Below are 6,521 nucleotides of genomic sequence, written 5' to 3' on the forward strand. Positions count from 1 at the left end.
TATCTCTCCCTCTCTGACTTTTGTCACCTCTACTCAGTGTACCTTTCTCTTCAATCTAGCCACTATTTTCATACCGCCCCTTCTGCCCTTTTCAGATTTTCTTTAGTTCAAAAGGTTTTATTGGATTTTCACCTTTTCTTTTAAATCTCTTCCATCCCATCTATCTCCAGGTTTGCCTCTCATAACTCAGTTTGTGGTACTACCCGCTTTATCTCTCCTTAATCTTACTCATTCTAATATTTTGTCTCCCAGCTTTACTCACACAACTCCCACCTCCCCCGTTTCTCATTATTCGCCTTCTATCCTCTAATTCTTATTGGTTTCCGCTCAGATCCTGATACCCCCTCCTCCCACTTCAACCTCCCTTTATTGTGTTTCTCATCCCTCCCTTTTTCTTATTGCATTTCCATCTTCTGTTTGTTGCATGTTTCACTCGCTCCATATCCCCTCTTGTCTTTCATACCACCCTTCGATACTGTTGATTATCTTCAGACTAGCCAAGGTTGCTTTGTGTCAGAAGAATCACTGAAGTGGTTTCTTTTCTTTCATTGCAAATCGAACTCTGCAAGTAAGAATCAGAGCCTATTATTCAGACACACTTCCTGTCTCTTTGGAGTCCTACGATGGTCCTCCCTTTCTCTGTTGCTATTCCAAATTTAAATCCGGCCATTATTAAACATCTTATCCCAATTTGATCTAAGCTGCCCCTCTTACGCCGATTATACGCAAACCTAGGTTGGGCTAAACAATCCTCCAGTAGAAATCCAACAAACATTAGTATGTACTCCAAATATAAAAAAAAGTTGGACGCTGGAAATTAGGCTGTAATTAAATCCCACCAAGACTGAGATTATTCCATTTGGTCCAAAATATTGGTATTGGCCTACTTGTTCGAAAAACACCTGACCTTTACTTTTGACTGACATTTTCTTTTATCATTTTCTTGGGTGAAATTTGGTCAAATGTGTGTGTATATATATATATATATATGTAAATATATATGTGTATATATATATATATAATGTATAGGAATAGCTGGGGTCTCCCCCAAAATATTCGACTAAAAAATGCAGTCAAATATTTTGGACCTAGTAGACCTAAACCAAGATATTTGCTGGCAGATTCCGATTCTGAACTGCAACGGACACATTAGAGAACTTGTTCATCTTATTTTAGACTCAGATTATTGCAGCCCATTCTCCCACTTATTGCTGAAAAAGACTGTCCAGCTGTCGTTGGGACATTGCTGACCTCTAAACTGGAATATTGTAATGCCCTTCTTACTGGGCACTCCAGCTATCTAGCTGCATCGCCTTTAAGTCACACAAAATGCGGCCTTCCGACTTCTCTACAATCTTCCAAAAACGACCTCAATTTGCCCCCTTTGTAGAAGTCTTCATTGACTCCCAGTACAACAGAGGATAAATCTTCAAGATCCTCTGCCTTGTCCTTGTTTTTAAATGTCTTCATGTCCTAGCCCCCAGTTATCCTACTTCTAAAATCTCTTTACATTGGCCCGCTCAACCACTGCGATCTGCTGGTCAAAATCTTCGGACAATCCCTGCCTCTCATTTTGCACATCAGGGCGACAGCCGCTTTTCCGTCTGTGGTCCTCGAACCTGGAACTCTCTGTCCCCCTGATCTTCGGAAAATCGTCCCTACCCCTATTTAGAAAACATTTAAAAACCTGTCTCTTCCATTAACTTGCTTTCTTCCACTACTCTATAGCTCTGTCTGCTATATTGATAACATCAGCGCCTAGATGCCATTTCTGCCTGGTCCCCGCAAGGATTTGTGCATTATAAATAATCAAACCACCCTTTCTCCATCTATGTGCTCTCCTTGCTGTATGCATTTCTTTCTCTCTTTGCCTAGTGCCTGCTCTTTACTCATTCTCTCATGTCGCACACTCACATTCTACAATTGTTCTCTCCTCTTACTTGTTATTTCTATTCCTTAATTCTGTTTGGCCTATCCGCCCTCATTCTTCTGTTATCTGACGCTTGCTTTACTCAGTTCCGTTTCTACCCCTCTTTTAGTTCTTCTTCCTGTCACCTTTCTCGTTCTCATTTCATTCTCTTAAATTCCGGTGTCCTGTTCCTTGCTTTTCCTTATCCTGTTTAGCTTTCGCCCATCCTTTCTTGCCTTGCCTCCTCTTGCTCGTCAAACAAAGGCTGTGCTTTCTGTATGTGGGAGAGCATTGCTGCAGACGGGCCAGAGCAGGCTTCTGTCCTCTGCATGCTCAGTGTTGTTAAGAAGCTGCTGTTTCAAGACGTGGTCAAGACGCCATCTTTCCTTGTGTACTATTACCCGCACCCCACCCTGATCACCCGCCCAACGACACGGCCCTGCATGACATAATACGACGCAATGCAGGTCCTTTGGGCTCATGGACACAGTGTAAGGGTTGTTAGAACAGCCTGAGAAATATGGACGTGTAGAAAGGCAGCGGGTAGGACTTGGAGGTACATGCTGAAAGTAATAGCGTGCATGTCCTGGCAGGATTGTGTTTTAAGATGGGGCTGAGCCAGATGCCAATTATTGGGGGTTTAGACGACAACTGAAAAGGCTATACCACATGATCACGCAATGCCCCCCTAAGAGTGCCCAAAACATCAATTTAACGGTTTTCATTAAGTACTCCTGTTTACATATGTCCCATGCACCACGGTCCACCTTAATATGTCCAGTCAACATATGCCAGGAAAACCATCATATGTCCAGGTGCAGCCATTAAGTTTCAATGTTCATCAATCGGAAATCGTGAATAACTTTATATGCCAAGGGCGAGTCCTGCATGCTTGTGCAACACGATTGTATGGCGGACAGACCTCTGTAGATGTATGTTCAGCCTCGCATAACTATGCGCCAACATTACGCTTAGATTTCACTATGCGATACCAAGCTCTTGCGTCCTGTGCCCATGTTCCACCATTGGATGTCAGAACAGGTTCATATTCACAAAACCTGCATGCTTGATATGCTGTAGCAGGTGGCACAAGAACTGGCTGAGGTGGTTGACATATGTGTACTACTTAATAGGCCCTAGAGCTGCCCCTCTCTTGTCTTGATATGCCCCTCCTCCATAACCTAGGCCTCTGTAAAGCCCGGGTTAGTGCTAGCAACTGTTCACCCTTCTGTCCAAACGCCTGCTTGTTCTATTGGTGTTGATCTGAATGCTGGCTATATACACAGTCCCTCTGCAACTTCTTAACTCTAGCGAGCCGTTAGTGTGCTGAAGGGAATTGGGATAGGGCCTTGCAATTACACGGTGGTATTCAAACTTCCTCCAACACACCCACTCTCTTTTCGTGGCTACTCTTTACTTCACCCTTCCTCCTCCCAACAACCCTTTGTCCCTTTGATGGTTTATGCCTCCTAGGCCTGGCCTTCACCCTTAGATGCAACCCCTCCCTCCAAACATATCCTCATCCCTCCAAACCTCTGTGCCTACTTCCTCCTCCTGCTACTCTAATACCCTCCTTTCACTCTGTACCATGCACTTCGCAATCCCTCCTTACAATATATATTCTACAAACAATTGCCACACGTTCACTTCCACTCACCGCAGCCACTTCCACTGAACAACCAATACCACACCCTTTCCAGAATGTACCTCCTCACTCCACTGCTTCCTCCCCCCCCAGCTGATCTCTTGGTTGTACACCTACTATCCCAGATAACCCACACTTCCTGTGGGCTCTTCTTATAGACCACCCCTTCTGGTGATTGGGTACAAAAGGTTATTCTCCCCACAATAGTGTGATTGCTGTCCGGTTATATCTTAATTAAGAATGAATGCATTGGATTGTGTCTTTCCATTTTTGTGTATTTATTCAGTTGTATGCTCGAAATATTGATTCACATCACAAAGAAACATATACTTCCCTGTGTGACTTCTGTAACATTGTTAAGGATGTACCTGCTTTGGTGTGGTTAGCCAACAATCACCTTTGGCGCACGTGCATTGATCTTTCGCAATTACTTGGCTTTGTCAAGGCTAGAGTTACAGTTTAGTGATTATTACAACATTATCTATTTTTACGACATAGTTATCTTTGACCCAATGGTTCTACTGCTTTCTGTTTGTATCCAATCTAGTTAAATATTTCGTTATTCCCAGTGAAACATCAGAAAGATTTACTACAGGTATGCAGCACGCGTCACATCTGAACATTTCCCAATTGGGTAGAAGCCACGAACTACACCAGCACAATCCAAGGCATTAATTATTTACATGATTTTCATGTTCTGGAGTTTGGTCCCTCGGAGATCTGCAGCGCTGACAGATTTAAGTAGTGTCTGGGGCTGCAGGGTTTGGATGGAGGGGACTTCTCGGTTTGGATAGTGTCTTTCTAGAAGGAAACAAGAAACCCTGGCGAGCATCTTGTAAAGGAGCCATGGTCGGAATTAGGTGGGGGCTGTAAAACCCACTGTGCCACAAGGGGCAGTGGAGAGTTGTGGGCTTTTTCATCTTGGGTGCATGTTCTCTCTTCACAAGACCAGGATACTGACCTTGTCACACATCTCCCCCCTTTTTTCGTAAGTCCCCTTTGTCATCCTCTCCCTGCAGCTAGCTCACTTGGGATACTGTGAATGAAAGTCCATGTTGACAGGTATAGGGCCTTCCTTGGGTTCCACTATAAAAAAAGGCTGTAGGGCCAAGAACCACTACAGACTGTAGAGATTGGTATCCTTGTCCCTGGCCATCCAGACAAATGGATTATGATCTGCTACCAATTTGAACTTTCGGGCAGTGGGAGAATATTGCCTGGCATAGACGGCCCATTTTATGGCTATAGCCTCCAGCTCTAAAATGGGATAGTCCATCTCTCAGGAGTGGAGCCTCCAACTGTTGTTAATTCTGAGTTTCTCCTCACCCTTTTCCACCTCTGACTCCCCTAATCCCACCACGGAAGTGTCAGTCTGGAGTTTTATTTTAATTTTATTGTTTTATGGCCTATAAAAATAAGATTTCACAAACATAGAAAAAACAAATTATAATTAACAAGTATAAAATAAACCTTGCTTATTACAAAATAAAATTGCATTAAATCAATCACCACCTTTTTTACCTTATCTCATAAAACATCACTAAATCCATGCGTTGGCTACAAAATATCAAAATTTTACAAAACGACGCACAAAAAGGCATATAGTGCCAGAATCAATTTCACCCCATTTCCCAACAGAAGTCTGTCACAAAATGGTGAGCCCAAATATATCCGTCTCGGTTACCCAACAGCTACACAACTGAATTCTCCGTAAATACCTGCAGTTGGTGTTTATTAAGGTCTAATCCCATTTACTCCTCCGATCCAAAGTTGGTAATTGGTTCGAGCGGAAGCGCAAATACACCCGTGGATTTTCAGGCAGGGGATAGAACAACATACTGCAGGGTAACCTCTTTCTTTCTTCTAAACTTTGCATATTCTTTGTAAAGGGGAAATGTGGACAACAGATCTGCAGATTCAGCCCAATCAGCCACAAACTGTTGCTTTTATTACCACATTGGGGGTGACCTTTAGTTCTTCCTATCAAATACAGAATCTTACACATGTTCCCCTTAAAAACATTAATTGTGGTTGTCAACTGTAAAATAGATCTGTCACCAACATTTTGGTAGAGTGAATTAGTTGGAGGATTAAGGAATTTGGCATACTCTCACAGAGCCCTTCCTGCCAAGGAAACCAGGCCCATCTCATGCCTTATCACCACATTTGGGATAGGGTTAGCCAGCCCTAAGGTTTCTTTCCACAGCTGCCCCTGCAGAATATTGAGATATAGTCCCATATCAAAGGACACAATATTCAACCCATAGAGAATAGTCTGTTCAACCATTTGCAAGTAAAACCTAATCGGGGAAGCGGGGAATAGCAACATAACTGAGAATAAACTCTCTTCATTTGAGTAAGGAGAAGAGTAAAACCTCCCTTCAAAAACAAATTCTGAGAGTCCCTAGAGTAGGTATTGGTCAAATTATATCCCAGGTATCTCATAGATTGGACTCTTTCATGGGGCTGGGAGCCCACTTTCCAAGCAAACATTAAAGGACACGTTTTAACCGCGAAGACAATGATGTTTGATTTTTGCCCGTTCACCTTCAAATTGTTGTTGACAGCGTATTGATGGAAGAGGGTTAACTTCCTATGAAGGCCAATTGGGGTCTTGTCGAACAGAATGAAATAGTCAGCAAACGTGAGCCAGTCAAGGCTCATTGACTTCAATTTTATTGAATTCATAACACCCGACCCCCACACTGCATTCAAATCTGCGATGTACAGGTTGCACAAGGTGGGGGCCATGAAACAGCCCCCTCCCTGGTCAACCTCACCCTCAGGGATGAATCGCTGTGCAACAAAGCCAATAGCTGGACTGTTCTCTGTGGCAAATGTCAATCTATAAGCTTCCTCCAGAGAGTACTCTGGCTCACGGTATTGTAAGTATTATGCATGTCGATGGATGCCATATAAACCAGACCAACCACTCCTTTTTCATTTAATACTGTTGCCAACATGTGT

The sequence above is a fragment of the Ambystoma mexicanum genome, chromosome 3q (genome assembly GCF_040938575.1).
Source record: "Ambystoma mexicanum isolate Mex_15411 chromosome 3q, UKY_AmexF1_1, whole genome shotgun sequence".
NCBI lineage: Eukaryota > Metazoa > Chordata > Amphibia > Caudata > Ambystomatidae > Ambystoma > Ambystoma mexicanum.